The 18,356-nt window shown below is 41.1% G+C and overlaps 1 long non-coding RNA gene across 3 annotated transcripts in view; it reads left to right on the top strand.

The window, feature by feature from the left end:
• LOC143650334 (uncharacterized) overlaps positions 1-18,069 on the top strand; it is a 40,341-nt gene extending 22,272 nt beyond the window's left edge. The window contains exons 2-5 of one of the 3 annotated variants that reach the window (XR_013159528.1): positions 7,871-8,578; positions 11,022-11,604; positions 11,706-11,797; positions 13,938-18,069. This is a non-coding gene — a long non-coding RNA (uncharacterized LOC143650334). The remainder of the gene's footprint in view (positions 1-7,870; positions 8,579-11,021; positions 11,605-11,705; positions 11,798-13,937) is intronic. The other 2 variants (XR_013159529.1, XR_013159527.1) reach the window with 2 other exon arrangements.
• The last annotated feature ends 287 nt before the right edge of the window (positions 18,070-18,356 follow it).

Genomic DNA, 18,356 nt, shown 5'->3' with positions numbered 1-18,356 from the left:
TGCACAAAAGTGTTTAATTTTGAGGAGTTCCCATTTATTTATTTCCTTCTTCAGTGCTCTTGCTTTAGGTTTAAGGTCCATAAAACCGCCTCCAGTTGTAAGATCCATAAGATATCTCCCAACATTTTCCTCTAACTGTTTTATGGTCTTAGACCTAATGTTTAGATCTTTGATCCATTTTGAGTTAACTTTTGTATAGGGTGTGAGAGATGGGTCTTCTTTCATTCTTTTGCATATGGATATCCAGTTCTTTAGGCACCATTTATTGAAGAGACTGCTCTGTCCCAGGTGAGTTGGCTTGACTGCCTTATCAAAGATCAAATGTCCATAGATGAGAGGGTCTATATCTGAGCACTCTATTCGATTCCATTGGTTGATATATCTATCTTTATGCCAATACCATGCTGTTTTGACAACTGTGGCTTCATAATATGCCTTAAAGTCAGGCAGCGCGAGACCTCCAGCTTCGTTTTTTTTCCTCAAGATGTTTTTAGCAATTCGGGGCACCCTGCCCTTCCAGATAAATTTGCTTATTGGTTTTTCTATTTCTGAAAAATAAGTTGTTGGGATTTTGATTGGTATTGCATTGAATCTGTAAATCAATTTAGGTAGGATTGACATCTTAACTATATTTAGTCTTCCAATCCATGAACACGGTATGCCCTTCCATCTATTTAGGTCTTCTGTGATTTCTTTTAGCAGTTTTTTGTAGTTTTCTTTATATAGGTTTTTTGTCTCTTTAGTTAAATTTATTCCTAGGTATTTTATTCTTTTAGTTGCAATTGTAAATGGGATTCGTTTCTTGATTTCCCCCTCAGCTTGTTCATTACTAGTGTATAGAAATGCTACAGATTTTTGAATGTTGATCTTGTAACCTGCTACTTTGCTGTACTCATTTATTAGCTCTAGTAGTTTTGTTGTGGATTTTTCCGGGTTTTCGACGTATAGTATCATATCGTCTGCAAACAGTGATAGTTTTACTTCTTCCTTTCCAATTTTGATGCCTTGTATTTCTTTTTCTTGTCTAATTGCTCTGGCTAGAACCTCCAACACAATGTTGAATAATAGTGGTGATAGTGGACATCCTTGTCTTGTTCCTGATCTTAGGGGGAAAGTTTTCAATTTTTCCCCATTGAGGATGATATTAGCTGTGGGTTTTTCATATATTCCCTCTATCATTTAAAGGAAGTTCCCTTGTATTCCTATCTTTTGAAGTGTTTTCAACAGGAAAGGATGTTGAATCTTGTCGAATGCCTTCTCTGCATCAATTGAGATGATCATGTGATTTTTCTGCTTTGATTTGTTGATATGGTGTATTACGTTAATTGATTTTCTTATGTTGAACCATCCTTGCATACCTGGGATGAATCCTACTTGGTCATGATGTATAATTCTTTTAATGTGTTGTTGGATACGATTTGCTAGAATTTTATTGAGGATTTTTGCATCTATATTCATTAGAGAGATTGGTCTGTAGTTTTCTTTTTTTGTAATATCTTTGCCTGGTTTTGGTATGAGGGTGATGTTGGCTTCATAGAATGAATTAGGTAGTTTTCCCTCCACTTCGATTTTTTTGAAGAGTTTGAAGAGAATTGGTACTAATTCTTTCTGGAACGTTTGGTAGAATTCACATGTGAAGCCATCTGGTCCTGGACTTTTCTTTTTAGGAAGCTTTTGAATGACTAATTCAATTTCTTTACTTGTGATTGGTTTGTTGAGGTCATCTATGTCTTCTTGAGTCAAAGTTGGTTGTTCATGTCTTTCCAGGAACCCGTCCATTTCCTCTAAATTGTTGTATTTATTAGCGTAAAGTTGTTCATAGTATCCTGTTATTACCTCCTTTATTTCTGTGAGGTCAGTAGTTATGTCTCCTCTTCCATTTCTGATCTTATTTATTTGCATCCTCTCTCTTCTTCTTTTTGTCAATCTTGCTAAGGGCCCATCAATCTTATTGATTTTCTCATAGAACCAACTTCTGGCCTTATTGATTTTCTCTATTGTTTTCATGTTTTCAATTTCATTTATTTGTGCTCTAATCTTTGTTATTTCTTTCCTTTTGCTTGCTTTGGGGTTAGCTTGCTGTTCTTTCTCCAGTTCTTCCAAATGGATAGTTAATTCCTGCATTTTTGCCTTTTCTTCTTTTCTGATATAGGCATTTAGAGCAATAAATTTCCCTCTTAGCACTGCCTTTGCTGCGTCCCATAAGTTTTGATATGTTGTGTTTTCATTTTCATTCGCCTCGAGGTATTTGCTAATTTCTCTTGCAATTTCTTCTTTGACCCAGTCGTTGTTTAGGAGTGTGTTGTTGAGCCTCCACGTATTTGTGAATTTTCTGGCACTCTGCCTATTATTGATTTCCAACATCATTCCTTTATGGTCCGAGAAAGTGTTGTGTAAGATTTCAATCTTTTTAAATTTGTTAAGACTTGCTTTGTGACCCAGCATATGGTCTATCTTTGAGAATGATCCATGAGCACTTGAGAAAAAGGTGTATCCTGCTGTTGTGGGATGTAATGTCCTATAAATGTCTATTAAGTCTAGTTCATTTATAGTAATATTCAGATTCTCTATTTCTTTGTTGATCCTCTGTCTAGATGTTCTGTCCCTTGATGAGAGTGGTGAGTTGAAGTCTCCAACTATTATGGTATATGAGTCTATTTCCCTTTTCAGTGTTTGCAGTATATTCCTCACGTATTTTGGGGCATTCTGATTCGGTGCGTAAATATTTATGATTGTTACGTCTTCTTGTTTAATTGTTCCTTTTATTAGTATATAGTGTCCTTCTTTGTCTCTTTTAACTGTTTTACATTTGAAGTCTAATTTGTTGGATATTAGTATAGCCACTCCTGCTCTTTTCTGGTTGTTATTTGCATGAAATATCTTTTCCCAACCTTTCACTTTCAACCTATGTTTATCTTTGGGTCTAAGATGTGTTTCCTGTAGACAGCATATAGAAGGATCCTGTTTTTTAATCCATTCTGCCAATCTATGTCTTTTGATTGGGGAATTCAGTCCATTGACATTTAGTGTTATTACTCTTTGGATAATATTTTCCTCTAACATTTTGCCTTTTGTATTATATATATCATATCTGATTTTCCTTCTTTCTACACTCTTTTCCATATCTCTCTCTTCTGTCTTTTTGTATCTGACTCTAGTGCTCCCTTTAGTATTTCTTGCAGAGCTGGTCTCTTGGTCACAAATTCTTTCAGTGACTTTTTGTCTGAGAATGTTTTAATTTCTCCCTCATTTTTGAAGGATAATTTTGCTGGATATAGGAGTCTTGGTTGGCAGTTTTTCTCTTTTAGTATTTTAAATATATCATCCCACTGTCTTCTAGCTTCCATGGTTTCTGCTGAGAAATCTACACAAAGTCTTATTGGGTTTCCCTTGTATGTAATGGATTGTTTTTCTCTTGCTGCTTTCAAGATCTTCTCTTTCTCTTTGACCTCTGACATTCTAACTAGTAAGTGTCTTGGAGAACGCCTATTTGGGTCTAATCTCTTTGGGGTGCGCTGCACTTCTTGGATCTGTAATTTTAGGTCTTTCATAAGAGTTGGGAAATTTTCAGTGATAATTTCTTCCATTAGTTTTTCTCCTCCTTTTCCCTTCTCTTCTCCTTCTGGGACACCCACAACACGTATATTTGTGCGGTTCATATTGTCCTTGAGTTCCCTGATACCCTGTTCAAATTTTTCCATTCTTTTCCCTATAGTTTCTGTTTCTTTTTGGAATTCAGATGTTCCATCCTCCAAATCACTAATTCTATCTTCTGTCTCTTTAAATCTATCATTGTAGCTATCCATTATTTTTTCTATGTTTGCTACTTTATCCTTCACTTCCATAAGTTCTGCGATTTGTTTTTTCAGTTTTTCTATTTCTTCTTTATGTTCAGCCCATGTCCTCTTCATGTCCTCCCTCAATTTATCAATTTCATTTTTGAAGAGGTTTTCCATTTCTGTTCGTATATTCAGCATTAGTTGTCTCAGCTCTTGTTTCTCATTTGAGCTATTGGTTTGTTCCTTTGACTGAGCCATATTCTCAATCTTTTGAGCGTGGACAGTTATCTTCTGCTGCTGGCGTCTGGGCATTTATTCAGATTTCTCTTGGTGTTGGACCCAGCAAGGTTGTAATATTTTTCTGTGAAATCTCTGGGTTCTGTTTTTCTTATCCTGCCCAGTAGATGGCGCTCGTGGCACACGTTTGTCTGCGGGTCCCACCAGTAAAAGGTGCTGTGGGACCTTAAACTTTGGAAAACTCTCGCCGTCCTGGGGGTTCGCTAGCCGAAGCGGCTTGAGCCGGCCCGGGGTCCGAACGCAGGGAGGGTGTCCGAACGCAGGGAGGGTTGCTGGTCGCCGCAGCCAGGGAAAGAGCCCGTCCGATTTCCTAGTCGGCCCTGGGCAACAAGCGTGGCGGGAGGGCGCCAGCGGCAGCGGCCCGCCCGAGAGAGTGCACGTTCCCTGGGAGTCACGGGGTCACCGTTCTCCGCGGCCTGGGGGTTTCCGATCCAATTCTCTCAGTTGGTCCGGGGGCTGCGCGTGGTGTGGGCGCCAGTCGCCTTGGTTTCAGGGGACCACCTCTCCAATTCTCCCAGCCGGCCCGGGAAGGGGGAAGGGAGTAACTCCGGCCGCTTGCCACCCCGCCCGGTAAGGCCCGCGCGCCTCGGCGATCTCACCCGAGCTGCTTCTCTCAGCCAGCCAGCCGTTCCAGGATGGGGTACGCTGTCTTTTTTATCTCTGTTGTGGCTTTGGGCGCTTTCTGTATCGTTTCTACTCCCCTAGTAGGTGTCCTGGAGAAGAAACTAAGATCCGCGCCTACACTCTTCTTAAAGAAACATGGCTACTGGAACATAGCTCTACGGTTTCAGGCGTATACAAATATACATATATATAACTATGTAAATGTAAATTTACATACACAGATATTTACAATTTTTTAAAGTAAATACATAAGTGTTTATCTGCCAAGGAATTTTCCCATCCATTTGTCAATACTGATTGATTGAATCTTCAAAATCATTCTTGCATTTTTGGCCCCACTCTACATATGAGGAAACCAGATGCATTAGTCATCATTTCTGTGTAACGAATGATCCCAACACTCAACGTTTAAAACAATAACCGTTTCATTATCTCGCACAGTATCTGTGGGTTAGGAATTCAGGGGCAACTCCAGGTCTGTTAGGAGGTGGGGTGCAAGCTGTTAGTCTTGGAGCTGCTGTCTCATCTGCAGGCTCGACTGTGGGAGATCCATGTCTCACCTCACTCCAGAGGATGCTGGCAGGAGACTTCAGTTCCTCGCTGCATGGACCTTTCCACAAGATGCTCGAGTGCCCCCATGACATGGCAGCTGGCTGCCCCCATGTCCCCAGGGGCAGAAGCCACAGTCCTTTGATAACTTACGTTTGGAAGTTACATCCCATCACTTCTGTTCTTCAGAGGAGGGTATTACACAAAAGAGTGAACCCTAGGAAGTGGGGGTGGGGGGTCCATACTATGAAATACAGAGCTGAGATTTGAACCCAGGAAGTCTGGCTCATGGGCTTACCTTACTCTACCCTGTAGTACGTCTTCTCCATGTGCTTCTGCAACATACTTTTATATGCAGCGAATATTTCTGGAAACAACATAAATGAAGACTAGAACAGTAGGAGGCAGGCTTAACTTTCATTTGTAGATCCTTTTGTACTATTGGATATATCTGCATGTATAAGAATTTACCAAGTGCAAGAGCTACTAGTTCAATCATTTTTTGGAGGTGCCCCCCCAAAACCCCAGGGCAAAATAAAATGAAAGGGTATGTCCTGACAAAATATAAAATAGAAATCGAGTGAAAAAATTTAAGCCACACAATTTCTAGAAAATAATTAGCTAGCCAAACCATAAGGCCACTGATGATGGTTTTGAGTTCAAAAATGGTACAAAAAACGGCAACTTCTGGGATCTTTCCAAATCTGCCTGAGAGGGTTTCCCTTCGTGGTTGTTAGCACTTTTTCCCTCCAGTCAGCCCTCTTCCTAATTGACTGTTTTTGTTTAACTAATGACTGTTAATTAACTAGAGCTATTAAAACCTTGAAGAACTTTTATGCAGTGATGGGTGGTTTTAAGAGCCTTTTATTTGGTCCAAACCTGAGTGTGAGCATCTGATCCTTTCAAGGCAGAAGAAAAGAACAATTTCCATAATGATGAGGCTCTGCACAGTGAATTTTGTATGAAAAATACCTGCGTGCCTCAAAGGCCTTTATTTTTCTCATGTCTTTCTCGCCACTGCCTGCCACATTTCTCTGCAACACAGAACCATTTCCATAGCAAACTGTTGTGACCCCAGACAGCCTTAGAAGACACAGGCTGAATGCACGTTCAACACATTTTTTATAAAACCATTTTTTTTGTCCCCAGCCAAATGTATTAATCACTCTTCCAGGCAACCAAGGAGCAGCCAAATAGAATGACAGTGCCCATGTTCCGTATTGACTACAAATGAGAAGAAGGGAAGGAAAGAGGAAAAGAGAAAAGAAGGAAGGAAGGAAGGAAGGAGAATTGGAAAGAAAATGAAAGGGGGGGGAATGAGAAGGAAAAGAGCATAACCCAAATCAGGATCTAAGGGATGGGTTTGAGTGCTCACACCATTATAGAGATATTCTCTTTTTTTTCTTTTTGCATGGGCAGACACCAGTAATCGAACCCAGGTCTCCAGCATGGCAGGCAAGAACTCTCCTCCTGAGCCATTGTGGCCCTAGATATTCCTTTTTGCTTTCTGGTCTATCGAAGTAGACAAAGGGAAATGCCTGAAATCTCTAAATTGTGACCCAGCTGCCCTGATTTCTGAAATGATTGTAAAAGTCCTTATCTTGTGCTTTTGCAACTGGAAGAGCTCTTGCTCCCTTTATCTGGTCATTTTCATGTAGGGCAAAGTCCCTGATGCTAAGGAACAATTTGAAGTCAGGCATTAACTTTAGCCCCCGACATTTGTAAATCGTATCAGCTGGACTCTGCTATGGAAAGATAACTTGTCTCCCTTCCTTCCAGCTTGCACTTTTAGTACTGAAGGAATAGCTCTGCCTCCCCTCCTTTCAGGTTGTGTTCTCCTATTGACATGATAACACTGTCTCATTTTCTGCTTAGACCTTGCTATTTGAAATTGCAATGACCTCATTCCTCCTTGCTAAAATCCTTAAAAACCTTGAACCCCCTAAACTCAGGGAGAGACAGGTATTGGGCCACTAGACTATCTACTCTCCTACTAGGCACCTAGCAATCAACTCTTTCTCTCTTTGAAACCCCCGTGTCTCCAGAATTGGTTATTGAGTAGGTCAGGCAAAAGAATCCAGTAATAAGAGGTTTACAGAGAAAGAGAGAGAGAAAAAAACCCCAAAAGTTTCAATAGCAAAGCTGTAAGGCATACCTACAAAAATGAGGCAAAGAATGTTCGATTCTTAGCTTAATTGCAGCTGCACCAGTTGTAATGGTAGCATAATACATTGACTAGTCTCAATACCAAGCATGAAAGTTAGTTACTCTTTAAGAAATTGCATAATGACCTGCCTAACAATTCAGAGCTACAGCCTGATCTAGGGGAAAACAGCGCTTTGCAGCTGACTAACATCTTGATAAATGGGGCTTGTTATTATTTGGGGGGTGCCTCTTGCCATCCCTGCCACTCTTATTATTAATTGGAGAAAATTGCCAGTGGGAAAAGGAATATGAACTAGGGAAAAGGAATATTCACACACTACGTGAATGGGTTGACTGAAGGGGTTAAATGTGCAGATTTGCCATTTCTCTGCATTTTCTTGTGTACTTCCTTGCTTCCCCCCACTCCTGCCCCAAGGCCATTATTGTTTCATAATATTTGCTTTTCATTTTTAAAGGATGTCCATGCTGTTGGGTGAAGTTGGAAAACTTGAGCGCCTTCTGTTACCAGACAAAAGCCCTGGATTCTTCTGCCCACTGCACTCAGCTCAGTAACCAATTCCTGAGACACCAGGGTTTCAAAGAGAGGAAGAGTTGATCACTAAGCACCTAGCAGGAAAGCAGATGGGCTAGTGGCCTATGCTAGTTTGAAAGGAAGTATGCCCCCTAGAAAAGCCATGTTTTAATCAAAATCCCTTTTCATAAAGGTAGAATAATCCCTATTCAATACTGCATGTTTGAAACTGTCATCAGATCATCTCCGTGGATGATGTGATTTAGTCAAGAGTGGTTGTTAAACTGGATTAGGTGACAACATGTCTCCACCCATTTGGGTGGGTCTTGATTGGTTTATTGGAGTCCTATAAAGAGGAAACATTTTGGAGAATGGGAGATTCAGAGAGAGCAGAAAATGCTGCAGCACCATGAAGCAGAGAGTCCACGAGCCAGCAGCCTTTGGAGATGAAGAAGGAAAATACCTCCCGGGGAGCTTCATGAAACATGAAGCCAGGAGAAAAAGCTAGCAGATAATGCCATGCTCGCCATGTGCCCTTCCAGATGAGAGAGGAACCCTAACCGTGTTCACCGTGTGCCTTTCCAGATAAGAGAGAAATGGTGCCTTCTCACTAGAGAGAGACCCTGAACTTCATTGGCCTTCTTGAACCGAGGTATCTTTCCCTGGATGCCTTTGATTGGACATTTCTATAGACTTGTTTTAATTGGACATTTTCTCAGCCTTAGAACTGTAACTAGCAATTTATTAAATTCCCCCTTTTAAAAGCCATTCTGTTTCTGGTGTATTGCATTCTGGCAGCTAGCAAACTAGAACATGGCCCAAAATCTGTCTCTTGACTGTGGTAATTCTGACCGTTTTATTAGCGAAAAAGATGGGCTGGGTTTCAGGGTGATGTGCACTGGCCCCCAAGATGATACAATTAGAAGTGATCTATCTAACGGTTTAGCCTGTGTAGATGGATCACATGCTTTGTCACAGAATATATGAAGGAAAATGGTAGGATGAGGTCTAGGGGACTTGCAGGTTAAAGTATGAGCTGCTGCGTATGTCAGGTGGGCCCATTTTGGTTAGATCCAGTCTTGGTTACAAAGGTTATTTGGACTTGGGGTGGGTTAATTCTGGGCTGACCCAAGGCCCTTCATTAATAAACATTAGGAGCTGTCTTTAATGAAATACAACACTCGAAAGTTGAAAACCAACATAACTGGGTCTAAATGAAGGTTAGCCACGAGGTTTTTACAATCACAGGGGCAGCAAATGAACGCTACACCACTGCCATCAGAGATTGAGGCACCTGGGTTACAATTTAGAGATGCCAGGAGTTTCCCTCTGTCTGTTCCAATATACCAGAAAGCAAACAGGATTATCTAGATAATGATTCAGTAATCAAAATCATCCCTTAGACCTTGCTTTCTGGGTTACACTTCCCCCAGCCCCTATTAGAGACTTTGAATAATATGCATTGGGCTTTAAACACAGATGTAATAAAATTCCAGAAGTTGTTAAAAGGATGGTGGATTCTGACTCATCTTAAAACGTCCAGTTTCTGTAGTTGTCAGATAGAAAGGAGGCTACTCTTTCAATTCGTGTAGGGATGTATTTATTTCATCCTACTGTGAGGGCAATGAAAATATTAATAAACATAAAGGTTTGGGAAAAAATGCCAAACTCCGTCTTGAAAGATTCCTAACCGTTAAAGGAGTCCCTGGTCCAATGCGTCTCAGTTTTTTTTTTTTTTTTTTGGTTGTTTTGGTCTAGTACAACCAAAGGTACTAGAAAAGAATAATATTTATGTGGCACAAATGTGTCAACTAGAGGGCATTAAGGTGTCTACATGGGGTTTGGTGAAAACATTTAGTACAATTTCATTATATATTTTTGATGAGAAAAAACACAAAATGCTAGGGAAGACACTTAACTTGCATTTGTATGAAACTTCCTCATAAAACTTTTCAAGTTTTTTAACAAATTTATTTATTAATTAAAAAATTAAGAACAAACAAAAACATTCTACATATATATTCAGTAATTCTCAATATCATCACATAGTTGCATATTCATCATTTCTTAGAACATTTGCATCAATTCAGAAAAAGAAATAAAAAGACAACAGAAAAAGAAATAAAACAATAATAGAAAAAAAAGATTATACATACCATACCCCTTACCCCTCACTTTTTTCAATTTTTTTAATGAGAAACTTGAGTTTTCTTGCACCATCAACGATTTATAAGGTTAACTTTTATGCATATCATTGCAATGTATAATTCCTGACTGAGACTTTACACTAATGATCTCTCTGATTGCTTTTTTATTGTTATGAAATGTTTTAAACATTCTAAAGACATTTTTCTTTTTTATTGAGATGTAACTTACCAAGGTGCACGCATCTTAATTTTTCTTACAGATGTGTGACTTTTACATATGTGTACACCTTTGTCACCAGTACATAGATTAAATTATAGACTATTTCCAGTTCTCCAGAGGGCTCCTTTGTGCCCTTTTCCAGTTAATACCTTCCACTCTTTTTATGACTTCAATCAGCATATTTATCTTGCTTATTCTCAAGCTTCATGTTAATGGAATTATATAGCACATACTCTTTTATGTCTGACTTCTTTGTACAATATTGTTTGTGGAACCCATCCATATTTTTTGTTGTTCATTCTTTTTATTACTAAGTAGTATGCTACTGTATGACTATACCACTATTTATCTATGCATTTACCTACTGATGGAAGTTTAAACTGCTTCCAACTTCTTCAAATTCTCAATAAGCACAATTAGCTCACACACACCAAAAATCGTGTGTGCCAACAGGCGGTAAGAGATTTAAAACCTCCCTTTTTTTGGCAAACCATTAAAAACTACAACAGGTGAAATTATATTTGGCAGGCAATATGAAATTCAAAGCCATCTTTCACAAACCATTCAAAAATTATATCAGGTGAGATTACATTCAAAGAACCCAATTTCTCTTCTGTGTTGGTTGACAAACATAAGTTTGAAATTTCTTGTAATGGTGTAAATGGATTGCAAGTCTGGTTACACTTTCTCCAATCATGCACTGCAAATAATGATGCTCTAATTTGCAGGATGAGCCTGCATCCTTAGGGCCGTCTCCCAGCTACAGGTTTGCTCCCAACAAAAATGCACACCAGTTGCAAATTGACAGAAGCTCTGAAACACATAATGATGGGACTTGGGGCCTTCGCCTGGAGCTGACTCTGCACAGAAGACCCCTTCTGGACCTTCTGGCCAAAAATCTGCCTTTGGCTTCATGTCTTCTCCTTGGCACCTGGAACGGGGACACCTCTAGTCTCTCCCAGGACATATGTCCACAGTGACACAGGACAACCTCAGCATGCCATGGGGGAAAAGCAAGTGCCAGAGGCTGCTCAGGACGCTCAAAATCTGTGGGGACCAAAGGAATGTCTTCAGACCCCACTCCACGCTGTCCACCCTAATAGGAGCCTTGGATAAGGCCACTCCTGACTGGAGGTGACAGTACCAGGAGCTGCAGCCTTCTCAGATGCTACCTGAGTTCACCTGAGCTCTGCTGTAGTGGTGTTAATACTGCAAACATCCATGCATTGTGTCAACTGTGCGTCACCTAAAGACCGCAAAACGTACCAGGAATTAATTTATTTGCTAAAATGCTTTTCTCCCCCAAAATAGGTAAGAGCATTCAAATTTCAGGAGTCAAGATTTGCAACCTCATTGCTTCCTGATCAGAAGTAATAATAACCAGCATCACTCAAACCTTTATTTTTTTCTAGACCTGTTCTACCCAGTCTGGTAGCCACAAGCTATATACATGGCGACTGAGAGCTCAAAATGCGGCCAGTCTACATTGAGATGTGCTGCAAACGTAAGTTATACAACCGATTTAGAAGACTTTGCACGAGAAAAAGAATGCAAAACATCACAGCAATATTTTTAACACTGATTACATATGGAAATGATACTACTTGGGATGGGAGGGGCTCAAGTAAAATATGCTACTAAAATTCCCTTCTCCTGTTTCTTTTTTTTCTTTTTTAATGTGGCCACTTGGGAATTTAAAAGAACTCGCTTTTGTGATTCACATTCTATTCCTATTGGACAGCTGTGTTCTAGGCTATTTCATAAACTCAAACCTCATTCTCAGACAATCGCTTTCTTATCATACAGGCACCTAAACTGGTCACAAAAATAAAACAGAAATGCAGGCTTCAGGTGGTTTACGGGGCTTCTTAGTGTGGGCACCCCCAGAAACAGTCCCCAGGGTAAGGATTTGAGGGCAAGTACGTTATCTGGAAGGTGATACCAGGAAGTGGCAGGAGGGGAGTGAGGAAGTGATACAGGGAATGGAAGGAGTCAACAGAGGGAATGTTTGTGAGCCAGCTGCCCCTGTGGGCAGTTGGGCTCTGACCCCATTAGTGCACCTCAGAGTTATCTTTATCTGAGGAGTGGGGAAGCTGGGCTGTTTGGTATTACCAAATAACCTTCCTTGTTGGCTAAGGATGGCTTTCCTATGGCATCTCCTTCCTTGGCCATTCAAGCCCTCTGGTGGCGGCATGCAGGTATTTGCTGTCAGAGTAAGAGGCTGCAAGTTTCAAGCCTACCTAATGAAATGACTTCATAGCCTCCTATACGACTCTTATTTTGTCATTTTTATCATAATGCTAGTTAATTACATAGAGTTTGGTGTGATTGGCAGAACAAGGGCTCCCCCAAATATCCAAATCCTAATCCCTGACACTGGTGAATAGGTTCCCTTATGTGGCAAAAGGGTCTTTGTAGATGTGATGAAGTTAAGAATATTGAGATGAGAGATCGTCCTGGATTATTTGGGTGGACCAAGGTCATCTCAAGGTCCTCATGAGATGGAGACAGGAGGATCAGAGTCTGAGAGGACGCAGTAACAACGGAAACGGAGGTTAGAGCAATGCAATTGCTGGCTGGAGGCCACGAGTTAAGGGACGCAGGCAGCCTCTAGAAACAAGAAAAGCTGAAAGAAATGGATTCTCCCGGCTGGAACCCACAGAAGGAATGCAGCCCTGCCAACGCCCGGAACTGTAAGATAATAACTTTGTGTTGTTTTAAGCTATTACATTTATGATCATTTGTTGCAGCACGCTCCCAGGATGAATACAAGTGGTAATATTTAATTTCCTTTTTTCTCATTAGTCAATAATTAATTTCCTTTTTCTCATTAGTCAATAATAGCAGTGTCCAATAGGAACATAATATGACTTTCCTATTTAGTTAAAAAAAATATATAGGACCACACTTTTTTAAAAAGTGGAAACAGGTGAAAATAATTTTAATAGTATATTTTATTTAACTCAATAGAGCCAACATTTTGATGTGAAATTGTTAATGAGATGCTTTACATTATTTTTTTATCCTAAGACTTTAAATTTGGTGTGCACTGTATGCTTACAGCATATCTCAACCCAGAGGCTAAATTTTCATCAGAAATACTTGATCTGTATTTGGATTTCATCAGATTCATAGTCAAAAAGATTCATATATCCGAACTTCTCTACATGGCTTCCACGTCTCACGATATGGTAGCTGGGTTCCAAGAAGTGAATGTAAAAGTTGCAGCTTTTTAGATCTAAGTCTCAGAAGCCATGATCCCGGCCACTGTCTATTGGTCAAAGCAAATCATAAAGTTAGCCCAGTTTCAGTGTGGAGGGATTGTCACACAAAAGCCTTGTTACTGGGAACCATTTTTGGAGCACAGCTGCCATATGGCCCAAGTAAGTTTCCATGTTTTTTTTTTCCTAAAGGTTCTTGGAGGATAAGTGGGATTTTTACAGTGAATATGAGTGAAGGGACAATATTTTGGCATGAAACAAAGCAAAATAAAGGCAGTGAGAAATTGCAAGGAATGAGCAGCAGTTCCTGGAGAAGAGAAGAGTAGAAGTAGGCAATAATTTCTGGCTTCTGCAGCGAAGTACATTATATTCTTCCTTCGGGCCAAACAGCTCTAAAGAGTCCTACTTTCTCTCCCTGCACAGGGCAGGCTTCCTTTCTGCGTGGCTGCCTCCGGACCCGAGACTAAGCAGTTCTGAACACCTAGGCAATTCTATGCCTCTGTTGCTGACTGCTGAACCATGGCTTGCCTCTCTACAAATGTGTGGTCAGAAACATACCCTTCCTGGAAGCTGCCCCGGGAGAAGCAGACACCTGCATCGACTTTTTGGTGGTAGCAACATCCACTTCTGAAAAACCACTGACTACTGGTGGTGGGTGCTCCAAAAATGCCATCCTACACCTCTTGTCTGGAAAGGAGAAAGTAAACATTTTCTTCCCTGTTTTTGCTAGGGATCTGTTCTAGTTTGCTAGCTGCCAGAATGCAACACATCAGAGACAGATTGGCTTTGAATAAAAGGGGATTTATTTTGTTAGTTCTTCAGAGGAAAGGCAGCTAATTTTCCACTGAGGTTCTTTCTTACGTGGGAAGGCACAGGATGATCTCTGCTGGACTTCTCTCCAGGTCTCTGGGTTCCAACAACTTTTCCTGGGGTGATTTCTTTTTGCATCTCCAAAGGCCTGGGCTGAGCTGCGAGGGCTGAGATGAGGAATGCTGAGCTGCTTAGGCTGTGCTACATTGCACTCTCTCATTTAAGCACCAGCCAATTAAGTCAAACGTCATTCATTGCAGCACACACGCCTCCTAGCCGACTGCAGATGTAATCAGCAACAGATGAGGTTCACGTACCATCGGCTCATGTCCACAGCAACAGAACTAGGTGCCTTCACCTGGCCAAGTTGACAACTCAATCTAACTACCACAGGATCTAAGCAGTTAAATGCCTTCAGCAGCTCAATTATTTGCGCCTCAAATTTTGCATCTGTCTTATTGGAAATGTATTTGAAAAGTCTAACAAATACAGTACATTTGTGGCTTGTTGTTAATATTCCTGCATGCAGGATTTTGGTGGGACTGTACCTAGGAATCTAGTGGGAAGCCACCCCTTTATTTTGTTGACAATTTCAAATGAGTTTTAAGGCAGTCACAATGTGGTAAATACTTAACAATTGGCTTTGGGTGGGCAGGGCAGGGGGTGGGAAGACACAGATTTTCAGTTTGCCAATTCCTCTGGTGTAAATACTCCCACTACGGCTGACATCAAGCTAGTAGTGTGACCTCATTGAACATGGAGTTGGCAAAACCTGCATTCAGTTGGCTCTGATCTTACAGGATGATACTGCAAACCACTGCTCCAAAGTCCTGTCATTTTGAGTGTATACTTCTTATAGAGATCTAGAACAAGGCCAGGGACCACTCTCTTGAAGTCAACTCTGCAAATAAAGTCACTATTCTCCCCCTTACGTGGGACATGACTCCCAGGGGTATAAGTATCTCTGGCAATGTGGGACATGACTCCCAGGGATGAGGCTGGCCCTGGTATTGTGAGATTGAGAATGACCAAAAGGGAGAAAAGAAATGGAACAAAATAAAGTTTCAGTGGCTAGGAGGCTTGAAACAGAGTGAAGAAGTCATTCTGGAGGTGACTCTTAGGCAAACTTCAGCCAGATACTTCACACTCTCACAGTATGCAGAACTCCAACCAACAGTGCTCTTGGCAACTCTAGGGAGCGCCCCAGATTCTGCCTAAGTCTCTATAAATGTTTTTCTTAGTAGGTTTATTTTTTCAGAAACTTAAGGCCTTTAGATTTATCCTAGGGCAGATAAGTCCTGAAACCCAGAGGTACCAGTCTCTCTGAGAACATCAACCAGTTTCATTCCTCTATCCCATAATGTCGACACCCTTTCCAGCACGAAGGAGTTAAAATGGTCATTGCTCAGATATCCCTGAAAACTGAGAGGAAGATCAAATGAGAGGGAAGAGGAATAACGGAGAAATTAGGATTTAACCAATGACTGTTGAGTACTGACTCATTCTATAGATGCTTCTTTTTAGAGTCTAGTGTTTCAGAACGGCCAAAAGGAAATACCTGAAGTTGCTGAACTATTATTCAGTAGCCTTAATCTATAATAATGACTGTATAACTACATTGCAAAAAAAAAAAGTCAGCTGCCTGCATTTGTATGGATCTACTTCTGGATATTTTGTTTTGTTCCACTGGTAGCTATCTATCAATATTACACTGTCTTGGGGTGGGCCACGGTGGCTCAGGGGCAGAGTTCTCGCCTGCCATGCCGGAGACCTGGGTTAGCTTCCTGGTGCCTGCCCATGCCAAAAAAAATATATTACACGTCTTAGTTAAACTACCTCTACTATAAGTCTTAAAATTGGTAAATGCAATACTAGTATTCAATAACAGGATGGGGGAAGGGAACATGCAGGCATATTTGGGGTTTTTCTTTTTATTCCTTTTTCTGGAGTAAGGCAACTGTTCTAAACATGATTGTGGTGATGAATACACAACTATGTGATGATACTGCTGGAAAAAAAAAGAAAATATACTATTTTGAGGTAATACTAATAAAGAAACGCAGGGAGACTGATGGGACCTCTTGATGTCACCTGTGCTGTGAGGGACAGAGTCATGCCCCCACCATGGCAGGTTCCAGTCTTAACCCCTGGCCCTGTGCGTATGAGCCCATCTGTAAACAGGATCTTTAAAGATGCTATTAGTTTAAGGTGAGGCCAGGTGGAATCAGGGTGGACCTTTATCTAATACAATCAGAGTCTTTGTAAGCAGAAGAAATATGGACACGATAGGAAGAGATGGGGAGAGACACGGCACAAGTTGGAGGCAGGGGATGGGTTACGAATGGCTGACCAGCCACCAGAGTCCTGTTATTCAAGCCCATGAGTTTGTGGTATTTGTCATAGCAGCACTGACAAACTGAGACATTTGCTTGCAGGTGATCAAATAACCACAAGTGAATTAATTGCCCCAGTGCTGTGATCTCCAAAAAAAAAAAAAGGGTGTCGAAAAACTAGAAATGGGCGGAGGCTGGAGCAGCATAGGGAATTTTTCAGTTTAAGACCTGACAGTCTAGAAAAGCATCTGCGAATAAGACAGGCCTGCTGGGATTAAGAGTTACGTGGGGATTCTTGAGATATTCAAACTGTGGGTTGAACAAGAAGTTCTAGCTTTTAGAAGGGCTTTCTTTAGAGACCCTCTGATAATTGATATCGACATTAGTATCGACTGGAACCAGAGGCAAAGGATAGTATCAGTATCACAGTGCTTATATCAGTACAACTAAAAATATGAAAAAAAAAAAAAACGAGGTATGATTGCATTCCTTCTATACTTTGTGCACAGATGCTGCTTCATATGAGATACGGCCAGAAGGAATGTCTCTTGGTTCTTACAACTCAAGTCTCCTTAAATGGGTTTGGGAAGTAAAGTCCTGGTTAAAAAAAATAATCTGAGGGGGAGCAGTGGGTCTAAGAGAGAGGTCTTCCCTGGAGGAAAAAAAAGGAGAGGAAATGAGCTTGGGGGAAGAGAACAATCTGATGCCAGGCTAGTAATTGGGCCTGGGAGCCCCCATTCCCATCCCCTTTTTTTCCCTCCCCCTGTTGGCCTTTTCAGCCCACCATGTCCACTGCTGTGATGGAACAAATCCATCAGAACCTTTCATAGCTGATCTGGTCTAAAATGATTGGGGGGTGGGGGTGGGGAGAAGAAAAATATTCATGGACAAAAGAGAGGGTGACCAAACTCACCCGCAACCCGGAGTGATCATTTACCCAGCACCTGCTTTGGCAGCTGGTGGCTGCATTCTGATGGGCCACCTGAGCTGTGGGAGGACATTTCCTGCAGATTCCTGACCTTTGAGCAGCAGTAGCAGCTTCCCCATCTCCAGGCTCACCTACAGCAATGGACCTAGGGGCAGGCAGCAGCTACCCTGGCCCACCTCGTTTTCTTTTTAACTGTAAAATATGACATATATACAAAGTAAAGAAAGAAAAAAGCAATGATCTTCAAAGCACCTTCAACAAGTAGTTACAGAACAGATCCCAGAGTTTGTCATGGGCCACCATTGCACCATCTCAGAATTTTCCTTCTGGCTGCTCTGAAAACCCTGGAGGCTAGAAGGAATATTAATAGAGTGATTCAGCAGCCATATGCATTTGTTAAATCTCATTTTCTCTGTTATTCCTCCTCCTTCTCCTTTGCTCCTTCTCCCAATCAAAATATGAATCTTTGGGCAATGCCCACTCTGACATTTTTATGTTGAGAAGGAGTGTCAACACTAAAGGATAGGGGGGTGGAATTCATTGATATTCCTGGAGAGGCTGGTCTCTCTGGGTTTCAGGATTTATGTGACTTAGGAACCCTCTGGGAATGATGTGTTCCAGAAAGGCAAACCTAGTGCATGGACTACATCCCTTTCTGCTGTTTTCCTGATGGAACCCTAAGGATACAGACAGTTCCTCAAGTTTAAATTGCCCAGGAACTTCCATGCTCTGGGAGGACATAAAGAATGAAAATTACACTAGGATTCTAAA

Source organism: Tamandua tetradactyla, chromosome 11, assembly GCF_023851605.1.
Source record: "Tamandua tetradactyla isolate mTamTet1 chromosome 11, mTamTet1.pri, whole genome shotgun sequence".
Classification (NCBI taxonomy): Eukaryota; Metazoa; Chordata; class Mammalia; order Pilosa; family Myrmecophagidae; genus Tamandua; species Tamandua tetradactyla.
The sequence above is the reverse complement of the archived record's forward strand: the minus strand, read 5'-3'. Positions and strand labels throughout refer to the sequence as shown.